The 23,868-nt window shown below is 47.5% G+C and overlaps 1 pseudogene; it reads right to left on the bottom strand.

Moving 5' to 3' along the window:
• Positions 1-17,618: 17,618 nt before the first annotated feature.
• LOC134476317 (serine/threonine-protein phosphatase 2A 56 kDa regulatory subunit alpha isoform-like) lies at positions 17,619-20,735 on the bottom strand (annotated as a pseudogene).
• Between the last annotated feature and the right edge of the window lie 3,133 nt (positions 20,736-23,868).

The following is a 23,868-nucleotide window of genomic DNA, read 5'->3' on the forward strand; positions in this document are numbered from 1 at the left end:
TCTCTCTTCAGAAGTAAAGCACTGTACCAGATTTCACATTGAACATTCCCTTGCTATCCTTAATAGTTCAAAATCTGTAACAAGAGCTTTGGATCTGCATGCTTGACACTACAGTGTATATAATGGAATCACATCTGGAGTGATTGTAAAACATGCTGGCACATTCTTTGACACCCATGTCACAAAAACAGCATTTAAATCGTTTCCCTCTGAACATGTCGCAACCTGGGTATCTTGTTTCTGACCAATAGAACTCAATTTACAAGAGGCTCTATGAAGAGTCCAGCTGCTCTGACACTGCCATTCAGGAGAGCCAAGGCTAGGGCAGGGGTCAGGCCAGAGGCATGAAGTGAGAGGGGAGCAGGAGACCCAGGAGGTGAGGGGCCAGGAGGTGGTGCATGGCAGGCAGGCAAGAGGCGGAGATGACTGAGAAGCAAGTGAAGGTCAAGCTGAGGGGCAGGGTAGGTACGAAGTGAGAGACCAGGTGAGAGGCAAGGGGTTTGCGGAGGAGAGAGAAGCAAGAGATGAGCTGCAAATGGAGAACTACCTGAGAGGTGAGAGTGGAGGGGAGGAAGGGGGAAAGGGGACAGGAGAGCTGATAGGGAGACTAGGGAAGTGGCAAAGATGGAGGCTGGGGGGAGGCAGAAGGAGAGGGCTGAGACCAGGTCCCAGAAACCAGGAGAGTCTCTAGGGAAAGTCAGAGGCAAGATGGAGGTAAGAAGCAAGGTGAGGAAGAGGATGGGCCAGGGCAAGAGTGAGGCCAGGCAAGGGGGTGAGGAATATGGAGAGGAAAGAGTGGAGGCCATAGGAGGGATGGAAAAGCTGAGAAGGAGGAAGGTAAGAGGGAGGCTAGGTGTGGAGAGAGGGGGAGGAGTGGTTGGAGTGAAGGAGTAGAGGGATGCAAGGAATCCCCAGGGGTGTGTGTCTGTCCACCGTGACCTCAGACAGAGAGGAGGGCCTCTGGGTGATTCCAATCCGACATCTACTACCCAGCTGCAGGTGACTGCAGCAGAAAGGTTATCCCCCCTTCATGTGTGATTAATACATACATTTGTCTCATACCATTCAATTTTGTTTTTACTCACCTATAGTAACTGGGACAATACTATAGGTATTCTGTTGGGTTTTTGCCTTTTCCCATCAACAGTATGTTTCTGAGCTGCATAATCATCAGTAGGAAATGAAAGCTAATTAACAAGTAGAATCTACTAGATGCCAAGTTATGTTAGTGTGTGTTGGGAGCCGCAGCCCCGAGCCCGGTCGCCTCACTTGGCGGACGTGAGGCCTGTAGTAAAGAGTAAAGCCTGAGGTAGATTACCCCTCCCATCGAGCACGTTAGTTTCCTGCTTACCGCGTAAGCAACCCGCTCAACAATATAGTCTGCCTGGCAACTGATGATGTTAGCCAATCAGCTTGCCTTGCTCACTTTAACATGATTGGACACTGTATCCGTGTATATATACTGGTGCCACCCCTGGGGGGGAAGAAGAAGCCCGGAAGTAGAAGCCCAAAAGGAGCCGCGGAGAGCGGACCGGTAGAGGCTTCGGAGCGAAGCCCGAAAGGAGCCGCGGAGAGCGGACCAGAGGAGGCTTCGGCTGGGAGCGATCCCAGGGCAGGCTGTACGGAGAAGGAAAATAAAAGAAAAGGTTGTCCACTGCCAGACTTTGTCGTGTGTCCTTCCTGCCGGCCGGGAGCGGACATCGACATTTGGTGGCCCGCACGGGGACTGATCACCCCCGAGACGTGACAGCGGACAACGCTCCAGTACAGAGCTGCGAGACAGGTGAGTTGGGGATAAGCCTGGGCTCTGGGTGGCACGCACCTACAGGGCTTTTAGACTCCCCTCAGGCTCACGCGTAAGTGGCGGATTCCTTGGGCCTCACGCGGTGAGTAACATATTAAAAAATGGGAAACATGCTAGGTAGCAACACTAAGAGCGAGGGTGGTTGTGGAGAAAGCTCTCAAGAGCTTACAAAAGTACGCAGGGTATTTGAGCAGGCCCAGTCAGGGAGCTCCCGAGAGGGGCCCGTCAAGGGGAACAAAGATGCTAAGGAGAAGGACGGGGCTCTAGCCTCGGAGTCGTCTGACTCCGAGGACGAGGGAAAGTTGAATGGCAAGGAGGCCAAAGAGACCAGCTGTCAGGAGCCTAAGTCGCTCGATAAGGAGTCGCAGGGTTCTTTCCCAGCGTTGCGCCGTGAATTGCGCTCCGCTCAACTTGGTCTGCGGAGGAGTAGAGAGCTCCTGAGCGCTCCCCGGCGCGAGAGGGAGGCGAAGCCTTCCGCCCCACCTTGGGGGCTGTTCCCGGAAGCGATCCCTCGCCACGAGGCGGCCGCCCGGGAGCTCCCTTCCCCTTCGCCAGAACAGGAAGTGATGCACGGGCCCCCATTTTCCGCCCAATCATGGCCGCCGTCTTATGCTCCGCCGCCGGCGGGTCGGTATTTTTACAGGCGGCTTTGGCAGGGGGGACGTTTGTCTCATGAGGTACATCCACCACCTGGGATAGATAGTGGCCCCTACGGGATATTTCCTGTACAAGTAGCTATGGGCCAGGGACGCAATGCATGGGAGCCTTTTGAGATAAAGCAGATTAGAGAACTTAAAAATGCAGTTACAACCTTTGGGCCGACTGCGCCTTACACCATTGCCATGCTGGAGAACCTGTCTTCTGGGCCCCTCACCCCCGCGGACTGGATTCAGCTGGCAAAGGCGTGTCTGCCCTCGGGTAGTTACCTGGATTGGCGAGCCTGGTACACAGAGTTCTCTGCCGAGCAGGCTGAGAAGAACGCCAGTCGGGGAAACCGGGGGTGGAACAAGGAAATGCTTATGGGAGAAGGTCGGCACGCTGATGATCAGACTCAGTTCCCCGGCGCTGTCTATGAACAAATCAACGCCATAGGGCTCCGCGCCTGGAAGCAGGTAAGTGGTGCCGGAACAGCCTCCTTGTGTCTTTCAAAAATAATTCAGGGTACCACAGAGCCATTTGTTGACTTTGTGGCCCGAATGCAAGATGCTGCCGATAAGATATTTTCTGATCCAGGAGTGGCTCGACTGCTGGTAAGGCAGCTGATTTTTGAGCAATGTACAAAGGAGTGCAAGGCAGCGATAGCTCCTCATAAGAACAAGGACCTCAACGCCTGGATTAGGATATGCAGAGAGATAGGGGGGCCGCTCTCCAACTCGGGAGTGGCTGCTCTCCTGGCCGCGGCTGTACAGCAGAGGGGACCTCGCGGGTTAGAAGGGGAATGTAAGGCTAAAGGGTGTTTTGCCTGCGGGGAGCCAGGACACATTAAACGTCATTGCCCAAACAATGCAGATGCTAGGCCTCGCCCTAGGAATGAAGAACCATATGTTTGTGGGCGATGCAAGAGGGGATCACACAAAGCTGAGGAGTGTAGGTCGGTCTTTGATGCTCAGGGCAACCGTATTTGTGGACGAGATGCTAGAGGGCCCCCTTCACAGGCGGGCCCCCGCCCCAGAGACAGGACAGCTCAGGATGGCAGCCTTCAACAAGGGCCACCCCTGGGTCAGCAGGTGTGGACCTCAGTGTCGCCTCCAGACTTATACAGAAGGTCACCATTAGGACGGATGGCGTTAGGACCCTAAATGACATGCAAAAACTATTGGGAGACATTAATTGGATTAGGCCATATTTACATATACCAAATTCAGATCTCAAACCCCTGTTCGACCTTCTAAAGGGAGACCCAGATATAGCCTCCCACAGGAGGCTCACTCCTGAGGCAAGAGCTGCCTTACAGAGAGTGGAAAAAGCCTTAGGTGGGGCTACCTTACACAGAATTGAACCAGGGCGACCCTTTGATGTCTGTCTGCTACAGACTAGTCTACAGCCCACAGCGGTGATTTGGCAGAAAGGACCACTACTGTGGATACACCCTAAGGTCTCACCTGCAAAAGTCATAGAGCATTACCCGGAGGCAGTCGCTTCATTGGCCCTTGAAGCGCATGATAGAGCTGTCCAACATTTTGGCTCAGGACCACAAGCCATCCGAGTACCCTATACTGCCAGCCAGATCAAGACCCTGGCTGCCTGCATAGATACGTGGGCCATTCTGAGATGTGTTTTCCATGGGGATATAAACAATCAATACCCTAAAGACCCTATCTTGTCATTTGTCACTCAGCACCCTATAATTTTTCCAAAGGTTACTGCCTCTGAGCCATTAGTCCCAGCAACTACAATATACACAGATGGCTCCAAGACGGGGATAGGCGCCTATGTGATCCTAGGCAAGCCCCCGGTTACCATACAATTTGAACCTGATCAGCCTCAGGTGGTAAAACTGCAGATCGTTAAAATGATTCTTGAACGGTTCTCAGAAGCCATTAATATTGTCTCCGATTCTAGGTATGTGGTCAATGCTATGCAAGTGCTTGAGACTGCCGGTTTAATTAGATCCACTTCCACAGTGGCTGGGCTGTTCCTGTCTATCCAGACATTGCTTCAGAACAGACACCATAAGGTCTTCACCACCCACATAAGAGCACATACATCCCTGCCAGGGCCTATGGCACAGGGGAATGCGGCTGCTGATACTGCCAGTCGCCTGTTATGGATTTTTACCTTACTAACACCAATCGAGCGAGCCCGTGCCTTCCATGATAAGTTTCATGTCAATGCCAGGACACTAGCAAACCATTTCCATGTTTCCAGAGCAGATGCACGAGATATCGTGCGACTATGTGACTCCTGTGCCACATACAAACCTGCCATACCGATGGGAGTAAACCCTCGAGGTTTGATCCCTGGTGATGTTTGGCAGATGGACATCACACATATACAGGAGTTTGGGACTCTTAAATATGTTCATGTTTCCACAGACACCTGTTCTCACGTCATATTCGCAACAGCAGAAACAGGTAAAAAAGTGTCTAATGTGATCAATCATTGCCTGGCGGCTTGGGCCGCATGGGGCAAACCAAAAATATTAAAAACTGATAATGGACCAGCCTATATAGGCAAAGCCTTCAATGAGTTCTGCAAAATGATGGAGGTTCAATTAAAACATGGTATCCCATACAATCCCCAAGGTCAAGGAATCATTGAGAGGGCTCATAAAAGCCTCAAAAAAATTTTACAAAAACAAAAAGGGGGAGTAGGCCAAGGCCTGGCCCCAAAGGCACGATTATCCATGGCACTATTCACACACAATTTTTTAAATTTAAATAATGATAATTGCTCCCCAGCCGTGGAGCACTGCAACCCTTCCCCCAACCATAAAGGGTGGGTGAAGTGGAAAGATGTCCTGACAGGACAATGGATGGGCCCGGATCCAGTGGTCAGCTGGAACCGAGGCGCGGTTTGTGTTTTCCCACAGGAATCGGGACGAGAACCACTGTGGGTACCGGAGAGACTGACACGGGCGACAAAGCCCTCGACTGAAGATCAGACCTGCCCTACCGGAGATCCATCACAGACCAACCAACAAGATGAATAGAAATAGCGGTAGCCCGAAATGGACAAGAAGATCCTCAGGCATATGCATGGCTCGCTCGCCTAGCCTACGACCAAGTCTAGGGACGGTGAGCTTCCCACACTCCTCCTCTAAAAAATTATGACATAGCTGGGTAGGAGAGTCAATGACGGGTAAGAGCGTACTCCCCCGGTGCGACTCAACCTAAGCCAGGCCCTACCCCATCCTGCACGTAAGCCGCTGGACTGTTAGATGCTGCCCAGGTCTAAATTTCTCTCCGAGGGGATTTCTTTACGGAGAGGAAACGAGTGCAAGCTTGTGTGCATCCAGGTTCCGTCCAGTTTGTGCCTGGCCCTAGAAAAAGGACGAGGGCCTCAGGGCCTTGGCGGACCATGGGACGGCCGACCAGGGTCTAAGCCAAGGACCTACGGTGGGCCTACGCATAGGGCATAAGCCTCTGCACCCAGTCCAGAAAGGGCTACGATGCGCACATTCATAAAAAATAAAAAAGGGGGAGATGTTGGGAGCCGCAGCCCCGAGCCCGGTCGCCTCACTTGGCGGACGTGAGGCCTGTAGTAAAGAGTAAAGCCTGAGGTAGATTACCCCTCCCATCGAGCACGTTAGTTTCCTGCTTACCGCGTAAGCAACCCGCTCAACAATATAGTCTGCCTGGCAACTGATGATGTTAGCCAATCAGCTTGCCTTGCTCACTTTAACATGATTGGACACTGTATCCGTATATATACTGGTGCCACCCCTGGGGGGGAAGAAGAAGCCCGGAAGTAGAAGCCCAAAAGGAGCCGCGGGGAGCGGACCAAAGGAGGCTTCGGCTGGGAGCGATCCCAGGGCAGGCTGTACGGAGAAGGAAAATAAAAGAAAAGGTTGTCCACTGCCAGACTTTGTCGTGTGTCCTTCCTGCCAGCCAGGAGCGACATCGACAAGTGTGTGCATGCACCTTTCCCTAATTGATGCTGTGAAGGTTAAGCCATTGTGTCAATTTGAGAAGTTTATTAATGGAACACAGCAGTCATGCTTTTTACTTCATAAAGCTCCCGCGCCTTGAAAGATGTGGCCTGGGAGTGGTGTAGCATGCATGTGTATCCTGTCAGCAGTTTACGTATAAGGCAGGAGAAGAGGCTTGCTTCTCTCCTTAGTGCTCTTTCTGCTTTTGCTGTCTTCTGCCTTCTGGAAGTGTTGCCCCTCTGCCATGCCAACCTGCTTTGCAGCCAGATAATCATGGACTGAAACCTCCACAAACTGTGAGCTAAATATACCTTTCTTTCCTTAATTTTGGGTATTGGGCATTTTGGCCCAGCAATGAGAGAAAAATAACTAAGATAGATGCACTCAGAGATTTTCTTTCCTTTTCAGTCATTAAAATTGCAGGGGCATCTTTCTGGTTGCTAATTGTTTATTGGTATATAACTAATTGTGTAGGAAATATCTATAGACCAATCTGGAGGCAACTGACATTTATGAGATGACAGTTTTCAGTCTATGAACATAATAGAGATTTGTGCTTTTATACTTTCAGCAATGTCTTACAATAAGACTTGATACGCATTTCTGTAAACACCTTGCATATTATTTGCTAGATTTATTTCTATGTCCTTTATTGTAGGGCAATTTAAAACAGTTCTTTTAAAAATCTTTTTTTTTTGGCTTGAGGTTTAGCTCAGTGGTATAGTATTTCCTAGCCCTTGGGGGCCCTGGGTTCCATCTCCAGCACAGAAAAACTGATAGGTTTCTGCCCATATGTAACTCACCAAATCATGCAAGGTACAATATGGCGAAGTAGCTAAAAACACCTTATCACTGTTCTTCTGTTTCCTACTTCATGCACAGTCTCTTTTAATCAGCTATTACTATGTCATTTTGCTCACCTGCCAAACTCCTCCTCTCCTTCTTAAACAATCTCCAGAGAGGGTACTTGCATTTTCCTGTAGCTCTCCTGTGCTTACAATAAAGGGCTCTCTCTCTCTTTCTCTCTTTGTATTTGTCAACTGCATGGAAAAATTTTGGTGTCCCGAGTCAGACTGGCAGAGCGAGTAGCTCCTGAGATCTGCCCTGTTTCAGCTCCCTCCACCGAGGATCCATCTCTGGTTTTGTCTTGTCCCTGCCATTGCAGTTAGTAGCCTCCACCCAACACCAGCCCAGCTTGATTCTCACAGGTAGGCCACCTCTCACTCCCCTTCCTGTCTCATAAACCATGGGCCCACCTCAGAGTCCCCCATGACTTCTGGATTCCCCCTTTGTTCCATTGGTGATGACAGAGGATACAGGTATTGGGGATCACCCTCTCATTCACATTCCTGAGCAGGGTGATGACTCTTCATGGGAACAGAGGCTCAGCTTTCATAGCCTTGGACTCACTTTTAATTCAACCACAATGGGAAATATTTTTGTATTTTTTCCTGCCCTCAAAAAGATACACTGCTCTGATGCCTGATAAGACAGCTAGGCATGCTCAGTCTCTCAGGAATCTTAAAACCCAAACCATTAATATTTTATTGCCAGATGGTTTGGCCATGTTACAAGCTTGGTAATGGCTACTACTGGCCAGAGGAGGGTACCTTAGATTTTGCTACTCTCTGTGACTTAGACAACTTCTGCTATTGTAATTAATGGCACAAGGTTAACGATTCCTTATGTCCAGGCATCTTTTACTCTCTGGGCATGTCCCTCCCTCATTCAGACATATGAGGTGACCCACGTGCTCTTGTCTTACACCACAGTGCCCAATCCCCTACCCAGCATCCCTAATTACCCTACAGATGATGTCGCTTCTGTTCTCACTTCACCATGCCCACAAGAGCCCTCTCCTCCATCCTCTCCTCCATCTTCTCCTTCTCCAGTCTCCCCTCCTCCATCTTCTCCTCTACTTTTGCCTCCCTGTATTCTCCTCTATTTTCCCCTTACCCCACTTCTCCCCCTTCCATACCCTCCTTTGCTCCACCATCACCATTTTCTACTCCTGCACACCACACCAGATCCCACTCCACCCACCTGCCACCATCTTGTCCCCCTTTCCCCCTCCCTCTCTCCACCATTTTGTCTCTGCCCATAATCAGCCACCTTTGGCCCTTCCTTCTCTCACCACCTTCTGGCCCATCCCAACCTAATTATTTGCTGTCATATAATTAGTCATGTGGCAAATATCTATACAAAAATCTGGAGGAAATTGACATTCAAGAGATTACAGCTTTCAAACTATGTGCTTTTACATTTTCTTCAATGTTTTCAATTGGGCTTAATACAAATTTTTATAAACCTCTTGGACATCATTTATTTCTATGATTTTTATTTTGATGCAATTTATAACAGTATCTTTCTAAAAATCTTTTTTTTTTTTTTTTTAGCTTGGGTTGTAGCTCAGTGGCGCAGTACTTCCTAGCCTTTGTGGGGCCCTGGGTTCCATATTTGGCATGGAAAAGAACAAAAGATTTTCCCTCCCCATTGATCACAACGTAATTTCTTGTTACCCACGTACTTCTGGATCCAGAAAATTGACTAATTTTCTCATTTGAATGATTTTTCTAATGATTTTCTATGAGGACAATCAAATAAGTGTTTTCCAAACTATATTCAAAGGTGACAACCCTGCCCAACTATTTAGATTCTTTGACAAACAGAAAATCTCAGTTACACACCAATAAACAATTAGTAATCAAAAAGAACTTGTTGTATGAGAGGCATTTTATTCCATTTCTCCCTTCTTTCTAGATCATAAACTTGTGGCATGATCTTGATGGTTTTAATTGTGTTTTTTAGTTCCTAGGTTAAAGAAAGTAATAAACAGTGACTATGGGTCATATCTGTGGGTTTTTTTTTTTTTCAACTCTAATTTCAAAAACCTCAGGACTTTGGAGCTCCTCTCCTAGGCTCTGTTCTTGGCTCTTGGCCCTGCTGGCTTCCTGGACTGGTTGGGGCAGAAACCACTGATGCCAGTTTTCAGCCCTTTGAACAACTTGCCACTGAGTCTGAGCAAGGTTGTGTCCCTGACTCTGGCCTGGTCTGCTCTTTTGCTTCTTGCCTGGGTCAGGGGGCCAGGGTCTGAGGGACCAGAATCTGGGACAAGGGGAGCAAAGGAGCAGGACCATCTCAGAGCCTTTCAAGTTTAGCAGCCCTGGAAGCAACAAGTGCAGTATCCCTTGTCTTCTATCTCCCATCCCAACAGGAGGCTCCACATCAAACTGCTCAGGGACAAAGGACCAATAGGAATGTCTACTACTGTGGCAGCAGGTGGGACAGGGTGGGGGGCAGGTGGCAGTGGTCCAAAATGTATCAACAAGCTCTGAATACCTCGTGCTGTTTCATAGTCTTTCTCTCTCCCACCTCCCCTCCCTCTTTTCCTCTCTCTTTCCTTGTCTGTTTTGCTCCCCTCTTTCACCTCTTGCCACTATCCCTACCCCATTAAGACTAAAAATGTTATAAAGACACAGATTCTCTCAGCACTGGGTCTTCCTCATGCCAGGCTGCATCAGGCTGTATCTTCCCTTCCCCTTTTCCTCCCTGCCTGCTGCTCCCTTTACTGGAACTCCCTGAGAGTCCCCCAACCTTGAGCTGCCACCGAAAATTTATTCTCCAGATCTCCTCCAATTACCTCAGATTTCAAACTGGACTTCACAACTAATGCCCTGGAAAGTGGGCCTTGGAGGCCAAGAAACACTTAGAGCCCCACCTGAGTTCCACCAAAGGCTGGAGGTGCACACAAGGGCCCAGCTCCGTCCAGGAGCAGTGACCAGCCTGGTGGAGCCACACAAGGCCCTTTCACACCGCAAGGGAGAGCAGTGGATTTGAGCAGAGGCCTGGGAGCAGGTTTCCCCTGAGAAGAGTCAGACTGCTTGCAAGAGGGGAAAAGGAAACTGAACCTGATGTCTGCCTGTGCCCTGTGCAGACCAGGAGGATTTCACACTCCCCTGCTGACTGCCCTTCTGCTAAAACGGAGCCATGCACAGAAGCCTGCATGGCTACTGGGTGGTCTGCATGGGGAACCAAGAGTGAGAAAATAAAATTTAACAAACCCCTCCCCACCACCTGATTGTAAGAGATTACCACAGCATATGCTTCCAGGTCATGAGCTGCTTGTTTGTACGTATCTCAATTTCTATTCCTCACATATACATTGCAAATATATTTATCTCTACAAGCTTTGTAAAGAAATACGGCTATAATATACACACTGATTCATAACCTACTCTAAACTCTTGAAATAAGAACGATTTTCAGCCTGAAGCTCTGGAACCACACACAAACACATAGCCTCCCACATCCAACCAAACTAATAACTTTTTCAGACAAAAACAAGACAAAACAACCACCTTATGAAATTTGTCACCATCAGATCCTTCTTGCAAGAAATGTAAATGTAATTTCCTTAGGTAGAAGAGAAATTATAACAGAATGAAACTTAGAAAAACGTGAATGAACAAATGCACTAAAGATAGTACATAACAAAGGTGACCCTTTTCAGTGTTATCCATTCTTTAGACTGAGGGGAGTCCACAACCGACACCATCCTCCTTTTTTTTTTTTTTTTTTTTTTTGTCTTTTTCATTTTTACCGGTACCAGGGATCGAAATCACGACAGCCTGCTTACAAGGCAGGTGCTTATGCCGTTGAGCTAAATCCCCAGCGCCGACAGCATCCTCCTTAATCAAACCCACACAGTAGCTTGGATCATAACTACCGTGAGTTCCTTTGTGAACCACCCATACTTTGCAAAGATGCTGAAACAGAAGATCCCACTCTTGACTCTTCCCCGGGTCAAAGCTGCATCTCAGTCCGCAAGGGGAACCCGAAGTCATACCCGCCTTGGGGGGAGCTCCAGGTCGAAGGACTTCCCACTGAGCCTTCACACCTTCCCTGCGACCCAAATCTGCAGGAGCCCAGCAGTCCTAACACGCAGTAAGGAGCCCAGTTAAACAGATGTTTCTTTGAATGCTATCCGTTCCCTCTTGGCAGAGTTCTGGAAGCTCAGCAACACCTGGCCCCTCCCTGGTTTTCTCTTTCCAGGCGGGCAGGGTTATTTCAGAATCTTCTGGTGGAGCCTCCAGCAGCTGGGCTGGGAGAGGGCCGCGCTCCCTGTCTCCGCCTCTTCCCAGGCTGAGAGGTCAAAGGCCCTCCGGGCAGCACTAGGCATCCGGCCTGTGAGCGCAGAACACGCCCAAAAGGAGGTGTCTTGCAGAGGCCCACGTTTCCTGCTCCCGGATAGGGCAGTGGGAGGGCGGAAGTGTGTCCCTGGCAGGAAAGTTATCTGGCTCCATGCACCCTCACCCCATCGTTGCCGCACCTCAGCCCCCTGCCGGACCTGGAGCCACCCAAGAGCCACAGCTGCTGCAATGCAGGGTCCTCTGTCTGCCTCCTGCTTTGTGCTTGTTTTGCTCTGTCCTTGAACCGGGAGCTTAGGAACTCTTTTCTCCTTCTATTAGTTTCTTATTGCTGCTCCCACAAATCATTAAATCTCCCTCTGTTCAACAGGCAGCACGTTTTGCCTCCTGGCTAAATAGTGAATCGGTATTTTTGTTTTCATTGTGTGATGGGATGTGCTCCCTAAGGAAACTATGCTAAAAGAAGAAGTATCCTTTTCATTTCTTCGAGATTCAAAATAACACTTAGCAACTTACAGGTGTCAGCCAGCGCTTGTGTTCAATTACTCCCCTGTACAATTGTCACTGCTCCCCAAGAGATTTGAGGACTCTGAGACTCTACTCCCTCCCATAAACTCCTCTTCTGCTCAAAACCCCTTCAGAGCCACCTTCTGCACAGGTCACCTGGGGTCACCCAGTCCTTTCAGCTGCAGGCCTGGGCAGGGTGCAGAGAGAAAGGTGAAAGAAATCTTGTCTGGAGCACCTGGAAAGAAAACACAGTCCCCAAGCTCTCCCATCTTGGCAAGAGGAAGGCTGGGTACACGGGATCAGAAATGGCAGGCAGGTGCTCTTCAAAGCAGTGTGCACAGGGTGAACCTGGGACACAGCTTACCACATGCAGCCTCTTCCCCATCCGGAAAAGGGGAGGGAGGCAGGTGGTTGAGAAGGGAGAAGGAATGAGAGATTGCAGGGACAGCCAGTAGGGAAGGGGCAGGTGCGAGGAAAGAGGGAGGGAGGAGGACCTTTAAGTTGAGGCAGTGTTTCCTTCTCTGAGGGGGACAGGGTGGTGATACACCTTTTTGTAGGTCCAAATGTTTCATGATAAAAATTAAATATTTTTTTCTGTCATGGAAGGCTGCATGGGATGTCCTGGAATTTCATAGTTACAGGACTCTCCTTAGTTCTGGGGTGCTCCCTTTCCCCACAGAAACCACCAGTGTTAAGCTCTTGGGAACCAACTAAACAGCATCCAGAGCAGCTTTTGTTCCCTTGGCAGGGGCAGTAGGTGTTGAATCTGTCTGGTTGGAACATGAGACTGTCCAGTCTCGTTGGCTGATCCACCTCAAATTCTCCCACATCTTGTCTGGAATGGGTTCCAAACCTTGAGCAGTTGTTAGGGAGGAACATGGCCCATGCTCCTGGGATCACCTCCCAGTCTGGTCCTGACCAGGAAAAAGGGTGGGGGAGACTCTCCTCTAAAAGTGTCAACAAGCTTTGAAATTTAGGAATGCCTCCTATTGTTTCATGTCTGTCTGTGTTTCTCTCTCTCTGACTCCTTCTCTTCCCTCCTTCTCTGTTTCTCTCTCTTCCTCTTCCTCCTCCACCTACTTTTCCTCTTCCACCTCCACCTCCTTCCACTATGCCCAAGCCACAAAGATCATAGAGATTCTTGTAAAGAGAAAGATCCTCTCAGCCACTGGGACTCCCTCACTCCAGGCTGGGTCAGGCTGGGTTTTCCTGTCCCGCCTTTTCTCTCTACCTGATGCTCCCTTTCCAGGAACCCCCTTAGAATCTCCCTGATTTTATGCTAGCATCCCAAACTTTAGCCTTCAGATATCCTCCAATTACCTCAGATTCCAAACTGGACTTCAAACCTAATGCCCTGGAAAGTGGGCCTTGGAGACCAGGCAACACTTAGAGCCCCACTTGAGTTCCACCAAATGCTGGAGGTGCACACAACGGCCCAGCTCCATCCAGGGGCAGTGACCCAGCCTGGTGGACACACAGGGCCCTTACACACCGCAAGGGGAGCAGTGGCTTGAGCAGAGGCCTGGGAGCAGGTTTCCCCTGGGAAGAGTCAGACTGCTTGCAAAATGGGGTAAGGAAACTGAAACTGACATCTGCTTGTGCCCTGTGCAGACCACAAGGACTTCACACACACACACACACACACACACACACACACACACACACACACACACACTGGCAGCCTTTCTTTCTGCCATTCTGCTAAAGGGGAGCCAATATAGGAGCCTGCCTTGCCCTGGGTGGTCTGTGCAGAGAAGCAAAATTGAGAAAATGAATCTTAACAAAACCTCCACCACCATCTAGAGATTACCACAGCATACCTTCCTGATCACTAGCTGCATACATATCTCACATTTCTATTCTTCACATATACATCACACATAAATTTACATTTACAAGTTTTAAAAAAATATGTCTTGAATGAACACACTGATTCATAACCTACTCTAAACCCTTGAAAGAAGAATGATTGTCAGCCTGAAGTGACACACACTGTAAAGCTCTACAACCATCTTTAAAAAATTGGTGCAAAAAATTGAGACTTGACGCTAACAAAGGAATATTCCTCTATTTTATTTTCATAGAAATTTGATTGTTTTGTCTGCTTTTTGCTTTATAACATAATAAATGTCTTCAGTGTCCAATTTTCACCATCTCTGGTAAAGTCTGTAGCGAATGCTCATGTTCTATTCTTTTACATCTACAGCATCATACTATCAAATGTGCGTTTTAGTTTCATTTCTTCCTTTCGGACTTATTTCCTTTACTTATGTGATTATACTGACCAGACTGCCTCATTCAGTTTTAAGTGAAGGAAGAGATCCCACCAACTGTTCCCTGTGTATTGTCCTCCATAGTGGCCTCCCAGCATCCTAAGAAGCTTCTGCATGAGATACTTAAAGTGTAGCTCCCCAGGCCCAAGAATGTTTCAGGAACAAGAGTTCAGATGCACAGTTCAGACCCATTTCCTTGTTGCTGTGTCTCATTGTTGCTATTTCTTTCACAGAAGTTAGACAATTAAGCTTCCTATCTTTAATGAAGCCACTTGGACCACCTGTATGTCCCTAGGGAATTATCATTTCTTCTAGGTTTAAAATTTGTGTACACAGAAATCTAGGAAGTCCTATCATGACTTAAAATTTCTTCTGTTTCAGTTTCTGTTTTGTGTGTGAAGATTTCCTTCTCTTTTTGTTGCTACTAGTCTAATTTGCTTCTTTCAAATTAGACTTTTGATCCATTAAATTGATTTTTTTTCTATTTTCTACCACCTGTGATTTTGTTTCTATCTTTAGGTCCTTCGTATTGCCTTTTGGGTTGTTTCATTGTGATTTGCTAAGCCTTGGGTATGTATTAGTGGGGCTTCTTCAGAAAAATAGCCAGTAAAAAAGAGAAGTAGGGATTTACTGTGGAAATGGGGCTCACTGCCTATGGAGACGGAGCAGAACCATGAGGGGCCTTCTGCAAACTGCAGCTTTGAGAATCCAGTGCATGACGCAGTCTGAATCAAAGGCTTGAGAATCAGTGGCGCTGATGGTGTAATTTAGTGTAAGGTTAAAGGCCTGAAGAATTAGGAGACACGAGTGGAGTCCTGCAGTCCAAATGCTGGACAATCCAGAATTCTGACATCCAAGCATAGAAAATGAATGGTCCAATCACAGGAGAAAGAGAATCTGCTTCTACTGTTCCATTTCGTTTTATTCAGGCCTTTATGGAATCAAATGATGTCCATTTCCATGGTGAAGGCTGATTGTCCTCACTCAGTCACTGGTTTACGAGCTTCCCTGGGAAACACCCTCAGAGGCTCACCCCTACGGACATACCTTGTTCTGCTGTGCTAGATTTTATTTTGCTCACAAGTGATGAATATTTTACAAATTGGAGGTTTGTGGTGAACCTTGCATCAAGCAGGACTATTGGTTCCAACAGCTAAACTAATTGTATTTCTGAGCCAAATAAATAAAGTATATAAATACATTGGTTTTTAGAGAAGTGCTATTGTACACTTAACAAACCAGAAGAGAGTGTAAATATAACCTTTATATGTACTGGGAAAATAACTCATGCAACTTGCCTTATTGGGATCTTCCCCTGATTGCGGTATTTTGGAACTGAAAACCCAGGACCTCTGATTATACATCTGCAGCGTGCTGGGAGCTACCTGTGTGATAGTTAAGCTTGTGGAGCTGATACCTAATTAGCCATCACAGATCTCTAATCAATTTGTGTCCATGTCATTTTCACTGGTGGAAGCAATTAGTACTATGAATTTTCCCTGATTATACTGTCTCTATCCTATAATTTCTACAATGTTAAGTTCTCAAGCAGCAATCTGTTCTCTAATCTAACTCAATCTAATCTAACCTAACACTTATTTTTGCTAGTCAGTGTGTTCAGATTTAGGGGTCATCTTGTGTTTTTGGTGATCACTTTTTAATTATTCTGATACTGCGGGTGGCGCCCAGGACCTCACACATATAAAACAAGAACTCCACCACTGAGCCATATGCATTCAAGCAATTGATGATGATTTTATTTATCAGGGGAGCAATTGAGACAAGGTCTCAGTGTAGTTCAGGTTGACTTGCAATTTGCTTACGTGGCCCAGGCTGACCTTGACTCATGGTGATTCTCTTGCCTCAGCCTCTTGTGCACCACCATGCCTGGGTTCATAATGATTTTAAATTGACGTTAATTATGTCTAACGTTAGCTTACTCCTTTCCTTTTCTGTGCATTTTTTCTCAGCTACCTTGTGCTTCAGCAAGCGTTGCATCAGGGCTACACTGTAAACATAGGGAATCACAATCTGGTTTTACTGGGCATTTTACTCTTTTGGTTGTTTTTAAATTTTCAGTGCTGGGGATTACACCAAGGGTCTTAGGACAGAGTCACATTCCTAGCCCTTTGATGCATGGATTTGCTAAGTTTCCCAGACTAGATTCCATCTTGCATTTCTCTTGTCTCAGATTCCCAGAGTCTTGGGGTCACAGGTGTGTCTGACCACACTTGGGTTAGTTATTCTCAATTTACCTGCATAAACCTAGAGCAGGGTTTGAACTACAGCTAATCTGAACCTACCAGAGCGCAGAATGAAGAGTTGTCAGATGTACTAAGAGGCTACCTCCCATTTGCTATTCTAAGTCCCTTGGAAGAGCCGGGGATATAGCTCAGTGGCACAGCGCCTGCCTGACAATTACAGGTCCGGAGTTCCATTCCCAGTAACAAGAAAACAAAAGAAAAAAATTCAAGCAAGCAAAGAAGCATATACAGGCCATGTTATCTACAGAAAAATAAAACAAGATAATGTCACTTATGTCATCAGTAAGAAGTCCCTTGGGAGGCAGACATAAGCCAGGGGTTCCTCCACCCACAGGTTCTGGTAGGCACAACCTCAGAGCATCTCTATGATCCATAAAACCTCAGAGCTGCCCCCTATTCAGGCCCCAGGGAAATGTGATGTCCCATAATTCCCATGGCAGTCTTCGGTCTCTTGTCTTAATGCATGTTTTCTGTTGCACAGAGCAAAGAGGGTGAGGAACTGGTGCTCATCTACTCTTCCTTTCCTTGTGTACATAATGATGAAATGGGTAAAATCTGCCAAGGGTTCTTTGTATCTGTATCCATCAAATGTGTCCCTCTGAGTCAGGATTTGACTTTCTTTGCTTGCTTTGTGTTCATTTGCCAGCTGTGTGTCCTCTGCAGGGAAGTATAGCTTTATGCCTTTGCTCTCTTTCAAATAAGCTTATTGAGTTGTGAGAGTTTTGCATATACTACATATCCAGGATATATATATATATATATATATATATATATATATATATATATATATGATATGTGGTTTACAAACATTTTGCTCTGGTCTGTGACTCAAATTTCCTCATTTTTTTTGAGAAAGGGTCTCAGAAAGTAATCAGTATGGCATTGAACTCACTATGTATCCCAGACTGGCCTGAAAGCTGGGAAGATCCTCCTGCCTAAGCCTTCTGAGTGTTGGGATTACAGGTGAGAGGCTTATCTTTTCTTTTCTTAATAGATTCATTCATAAACCAAAACAACTTGTCAATAGTAGAATTTCATTTTATAGTATTTTAATTTTACAGAAAAACTGCCTAAAAAATACAGTGCTTCTTCATTCCTCCTCCCCACCAGTAATCCCTAGTTTCTACTGTTGTATCTTGCTTTAGTGCCACCATTGGTTTCCACTGGTGAAGTGTCCTTGTGCCCATGGAGCACTTCATCAACTTTCTGGAAGAGAATCCTGAAGACCCCAGAGCAGGGAGAGAACTAGCAATGCACAAGAAATTGGCTCAGAGTGTTGGCTTGCCTGTGGAAGGCCTGCTGGGGTGTGGCAGGAACAGGCTGCTCTGGAGCACTGGTCATCCCAGAAGCCTTGAAGGAGCTCTGAGAAATGGGTAAGTCCTCCTACTTACCCTTGGATGACTCTTTTCTGGTGCTACTTACTGTACTAGACACAGATCAATGCTGGCGGAATGTTCCTGCAGGCCTCAGACTTTATTACCTTAAGACAAAATACTTTCTAAAGATTCCGTTAAAGATCACTTCGCTCTTTTTCTCAGCATATCTAGCCTAAATTGAGGGACATGGACAGGCAATTGACTGCCATTCTCTGGTTCAGTCTGCAGTGTCTGTTTAACCTCTCCAATATGGAAGTACTGTTTTTCTCTTGAAATAAACAACTCAGAAAACAAATAATTCATTTTGTGTTGCTCATTTCTTGGTTTCAATCTGTGCACCTCCCCGCAAATAGTTGCCTGCTCCAGATTAATCAATGTCCATCAGTTGCTCTTGGAGTTTTAATTTGGTATTGGAAGAATTCAATACCTGTGTCCTTTGCAGAGCTTGTACAAGCCTTGCAAGAGGCAGGACTGCCCCAACTGGACATTGCCTCAGCTGTATGCTCCACTGGGGCCAGGGATAGCGTGCTTTGGGGTCATCAAGGTTTCCATCAGCTTCATTTTACAGTGGAACACCAAATATTCCGGAGGCCAAGGAGGAGGAAGGGGAGAGTTGGTCTGAACAGTGTGATGTGGATCCAGGCTGGCAGGGCCTTCTTGTTCACCACAGTACTGTAACTCCCTGGATGCTAAAAAGCATCTCAATCTTCTTGCCGAAGCTGTAGTGGATCTCAGATGGGCAGTGCAATTCCCTCCTCCTGGAGAGCAGCCTTCCAGGCATGGCTGATGGAGCTGGTGATTTCAGGTACTTTTCTTTTATCCTAGTCTTTGAACACAAAGCAGATACAGGCCATGGACAGTATGCTACTTAATCAGACTTGTAAAGTAGTTTGGTCAGGAATTTCTTTGTAAACAAGCTCCAGTTTGCATTCAATGAGGATGGAACAGATGATCTCACTGTTGCACATCCCAATGTTGATACCTCCCCTGGTCATGTTGCCTCTGAGTCCAGAGTGGGAACCCAAAATCAGACTTGTCTTGGTACAGGCTCTGTCTGAGAACTCCCTGCTGGGTATTTGTACCTTTGCTACAAAGCAGCAGGGGTCAAGTGGTCCAAGAAAATATAGGCAAGGAGCCTAGCAAAACAGATGTTTCTTTTTTTCTTAAGACACACATAGATTTTATTAAGTGCTGTTCAATTCCCCAATGATCTTTCATTACAAAACAATTCCCACACAACTGCAAGTTAATGGAATGGTCCTAGGATAACAAGAGATGTGAGAAATACCTGACCAGGTCAAAACACATCACCTGTTTGGAGTCAACTTTCCAGCGTGCTATGGAGGAAGCCGACTGCATTTCCTTTAAATAAAGCCAGGCAGTGACAACCAGCACTGTGCAAGACCACTCCTGGGACTCAGAGAGCACATCCCAGTTAAGGAGGGGTAAGGTGCACCTGCAGGGCCACGGACTGGAAAGGCCCTGCCTGCAGCCTCTGGGAGGAGAGGAATGGACCTGGGGCAGCTGCTTCCCTGCACTGCACTGTTAATCCGTGTTCAACCCAGGCACTGCAGGTAAAGGTGTGTTGGTGAGGAACACTCAAGAGTAGTGGTTTACTTTCCAGCTTTTACTTACTTCATATTTTGTGCTTTCAAGGCCTTGCGATTAAAGGCTTTGTACACTAGTGCTACAATGGTCTGGTCCAACATTCTTTGGAAAATCTGTACAAACTGGTATACATGATTGGTGATTTCATCAATGTTCTCCTCAATCAAACTAGAACATACTCATTATACTACAGGTACAATGCTCTTTCTGCAACCTGAAAATGAGAACTGGACACACACTTGGGTATCCACCTCACAAATGCTGTCAATTTTTTGAACTGTGCTGGCTTAACGACATCTAAGATTTCTTGCATTTCTTCTGAAAACTTAACTCCTTCTGACTGCATGTTTTTGGTCAAAATTTCAGCAATGCTCTGAGTACTGGTTCTGTCAGTGATATATCTTTCTCCAGGAACTGTACAGCACAGCATGCTAGCTGAGCACAAAACAAAGCCAATTCTTTTGCAGTATGCATAAGAATAAGAACCTTCATTAGAAATTGTTTATGTTCTGCTTTCAGTGGCAACGCAAAGTCACTGATCAGAAGTGCTAGGATTTCAAGGAATTCAGCAACACCAATGTTCTGTTTCTATATAAACCTGAGAAAAAATGTTATTTTGTTTTCTGATGAATGCTTCGTCCAGGAAATTTCCCATAAATTCAAAGCAGAATAGTCTTCAGGAAGTGACATTCTCTGGGATGTTCACTATCAAAAAGCGCCAGGAGCTGTTACACAAATTTCTGATCAATGCATTGCCCTGTGATGCTAGGGTGGAAATCAGGACTCTGCAGAAATCTCAAGAAGAAATCACACACCAATCTGATGTGAGGCCAAGAGGAATAGGAAGATGTCAGCACTGGTCATTTTTCTATATCAGAATATTAGAATATACTCACTCATCAATTTCCCAACGATTAGATGAAACACACTCCACCGGTTCATGCAGGGCTGCTCTTTTAATTTCTTTGCTCTTCAAGTCTGAAGCAGAGTCCGTGAAACTACACAGTGAACAGTGCTGCTGCAGCTGCTGGGAGAAAAGCTCCTCCTCCTCTGCAGTGAGCTCCTGGAGCTGGGGCGGGGGCTGCAGCTCCTCCTGCCGCCCTGGCTGCCCGAACCTGCGAGGAGCTCTGGCAGCGCTTCTGCCTCTGCGCCGGGCATTCGGGTTTCAGGTGAAACTGTCCCCCAGCTCCGAGGCCCAGATCAGGGAGCTTGCTCCCGGGCCAATGGAAAGGGAACCCCAGGTCTGCGGGCAGCGGGCCGGAGTCGGAGGGGCGGGGAGAGGCGACGGCCCCGCCCACTCCCTGCTCCCCGCCCCGAGCGGGGCCTGGCCGCCTGCAGCGCCTGCCCGCAGCGCCTTCCGCCCTTCCGCAGCCTCCTGCCGGGCGCTGCCCTCCGGTCCACCCAGAGCTGCGCGCGGGGCCCTGGGTCCCCAGGACCGCGACACATCAGGTGCTGCCTTCCCGGGGACGCCATCCGTTCCCGCTGACTTCTAGATGTGCCACCGAAGATAGGGAGAAAGCTCAGAGCAGCTGTTCAATTTCTTCAACTTTACAGGAAAATAACTACCATTTGCGGCCTGAATGGTCCTCAGTTCTCCAAGTATCAAAGTATCACTGTCACTGAAATTGGAATCCTGATGTAAGACTATCTGAGCTCTCAATGTGTAAATCCAGAAAATTGGGTTCTTCACCTGGTTTTCCTGCTGATGACTGAGGATTAAGTCTTCAAAACATGGTTTTGGGGGACGCATTCAACCACAGCACTCCTGTATCTGTAAACACCTCAGTAGTAGTGTAGTAGTTTCCCAAAAATAAGGATCTTCAATAGCCCATGCACTTTGATCCTGATACAGTATTACTATTTTTTTCTTTTCTTTTCTTTTCTTTCTTTCTTTTTTTTTTTTGGTACCAGGGATCAACTCGGGACTTCATGTTTGCCAAGTAGGCAATTATACCGCTGAGCTAACCTCTGGCCCCCTACAATATTACTATTCAACCTAGATGCTTTATTTGAATTTTATCACTCATTCCACAAATGCCTTCGTGCCCAAAGAAAAAAGACTCGACTCTAAGATTCAAACTGGGATCGAGCAGTGCATTGACCTTTCACTCCTTGTATATATCATTAAATCTGGAACCATTCTTCATCTGAATCTGTCATGACCTTGCTACTATAAAGAGCCTAGGTCTATTATTTTGCAGGACCCTTCCCCCTATCTCTTTTCCTCCCTCCTTTCCCCTTCTCCTCCTCCTTCTCTGCCCTCTCCCTTCCTTCCTCATTAATGCATGTTGGTAATACAGAACAGTGATTATCATTCTGGGAAGCTGTTACATGCCTGTGACACCTCTTGATTACCTTCAATCCCCAAATTCTATGGTACAAAACAAACACATCTGAGGGTAGGAAACACACACAGGGCACAGTGGGGAAACCTGTTTCCTCCTCCACTAAACTTTCAGCTAGCCTGTTGATAGCTGGGGCTGGAATCACCCCTACGCACTCCTGGGTGTCTTTGGGGGCTGGTGGACAGATACAAATGGGTGGTGTCCTAGGCTCTGTCTAGCCTCTCCCCTCCCCTCCCTCTCCTGGATACCTTTCACCCTGCTTCCTCTGGCCTGACACCTCACCCCAACCTTCACTCCCCCCTCCTCACCCCCCCCCCCAAGCCCCTGTCCTCTACGGTCTCCCTTCACCTGCTTCCCCTTCTCCTGGCTTCACTTCCCTTGCCAGTCACCTCTGCCCTGGCCTGTCTTGCCCCCAGCCTCTCGGCTCACCTCACTTGCCTCTCCTTTCCAGAGAAGCACTGCTCTCCCCTTGCTGAAAACTGCAGTTGGTGGCAGAGCTCTGGTCCCAGCCTGCAATCTCTGCTCTTGGGGCGGCTGAGGATGGAGGTTTAAGAGATCCAGGGAAGACCAGGGAATGTAGTGAGACCCTGTTTAAAAAAACAGGTGGCACCAGGGAAAAGGCGACTGAGGGCAAGAGCAACCAAATACGTACAGAAGAGGAAGACTGGCAAGGAGTGAGTGGCTATACAATTTGGCTAATGGCCTCTAAGGAAGGCAGAGAAACAAAATGGTTGACTCACTTAAAATGGTGATTCTGGAGGATTGAGGAGCAGAGCGAAAACCTTGGGTGCAGCTCTGAGGCCGCGCCCCAACCGCCAATCAAATGATAATTCTGCGATGATGCAATGTTCTCTGTTCTCGCGTGAGAGCGCCCATTGGCTAATCAGATGCAACCCCGGGATAAAAGCGCGAAGCTGGCGGCACGCCAGACGGACTTACGGACTATTAAAGGCTAGCAACCACTCAAGGAGCTTAGACACAGGAACTTAAGCTCGCTGTCACAAAGTTACAGAGCCCTTAAGCTATCAGGCCACCTGGCGCCCTCACTCCCGGCTGATACTTGATAAAACCTATACTACGTCCTTGGCGCCACCGGGCCGCCCTCACCCTTGACTGATAATTATTGGAAGAGCCTATACTATATCCTTGGTGCCACCGGGCACCCTCACCCCTGGCTGATAATTGGAAGAGTCTATACTACTATATCCTTGGTGCCACCGGGTGCCCTCACCCTTGACTGATAATTATTGGAAGAGTCTATACTTTATCCTTGGTGCCACCTGGCGCCCTCACCCCTGGCTGATAATTAGAGGAGCCTATACTATATCCTTGGTGCCACCGGGCGCCCTCGCCTTTGACTGATAATTGGAAGAGCCTATACTATATCCTTGGTGCCACCGGGCGCCCTCTCCCCTGGCGGAGACTTCGCAGAGCCCATAAGATATCCTTGGAGCCAAAGATTCGCGCTTCCAGGACGCCCGCGCCACCTACTGGCTCTTTACCGCACCAGCACGTCCCTCTTGTGTGGCGCTTTTGCCTTCAAAGCCTGGTTCCTGGACGCTTTTCCTTACCAGGTGGTGTTCCCAATTCCTGTGCATATCTAGGCAGAGGTCTGCTGGCCCCTTCAGAGATCTGCTCTTCCAGGAAGCTGGGTGGTAAGTTACCATCTTCCAGCCACAGGTTTTTCTTCCCAGGGTTCTAGTGTATAGGCCCCCAGGATTTGAGTCCGGGTCATGAGTTCAATCCCAAATTCCAAAAAAAAAAAAAAAAAAAAAAAAAAAAAAAAGGAAAGAAAAGAAAACATTTGAATACAGTGCAGAGAAATCCCAAAAAAGTGAAGCTAAGGGAAAAACATGTTAGATTAACAACAATGATGCTAAGTAAACTCAGTCACTTCTGGGCATATTCCCAGAAGAACTTGAAAACATCATAGGACAGTGATAGATATGCACC

The sequence above is a fragment of the Cavia porcellus genome, unplaced genomic scaffold (genome assembly GCF_034190915.1).
Source record: "Cavia porcellus strain 051 isolate PalLab524CR breed Dunkin Hartley unplaced genomic scaffold, mCavPor4.1 scaffold_6, whole genome shotgun sequence".
Classification (NCBI taxonomy): Eukaryota; Metazoa; Chordata; class Mammalia; order Rodentia; family Caviidae; genus Cavia; species Cavia porcellus.